This window comes from Penaeus monodon, chromosome 22, assembly GCF_015228065.2.
Source record: "Penaeus monodon isolate SGIC_2016 chromosome 22, NSTDA_Pmon_1, whole genome shotgun sequence".
Taxonomy (NCBI): domain Eukaryota; kingdom Metazoa; phylum Arthropoda; class Malacostraca; order Decapoda; family Penaeidae; genus Penaeus; species Penaeus monodon.
Window position 1 is genome coordinate 9,682,765 of NC_051407.1, and position 422 is coordinate 9,683,186.

General features: G+C 32.5%; 1 protein-coding gene across 1 annotated transcript in view; it reads left to right on the forward strand.

Moving 5' to 3' along the window:
• LOC119586923 (insulin receptor-related protein-like) overlaps nucleotides 1–422 on the forward strand; it is a gene marked incomplete in the record, with an annotated part of 99,749 nt that overhangs the window by 61,861 nt on the left and 37,466 nt on the right.

Here is a 422-nt window from a genome sequence, read left to right on the forward strand (position 1 = left end):
TTGTGTTGTTGTAGTGGTAGTGATGTCAGTGAAAGCGAGTGTTAATGCAGTGGCAGTAACTGTAGATGTAGGAGTAGAAAAATATGTTTGGTTATAAGGAGAGTAAATGTTTGTATAGTTTATGATTTATAGGAGAAGGGAATTAGACGCCCTTTGTGGTTCAAGTAAATAGGTCATGGTTAGGTCGCGGTTGTTAATAGCAATGATAGGAACGATATAAATTAGTAGCAGTAGAAATAAAAAGCGTTTTAGATGTACTAGCACAGATATAGATTAGTAGAAATAGAAATAGTAAGTTTTGGAAACAATAACAACGGTTGAAATTAGTAGCAGTAGAAATATCAATCGTATTAGAAACAAAAGTAATTATAGGAATTAGTAGGAGCAGAAATGATAATTTTGTTAGGAAAAATAGCGAAGAT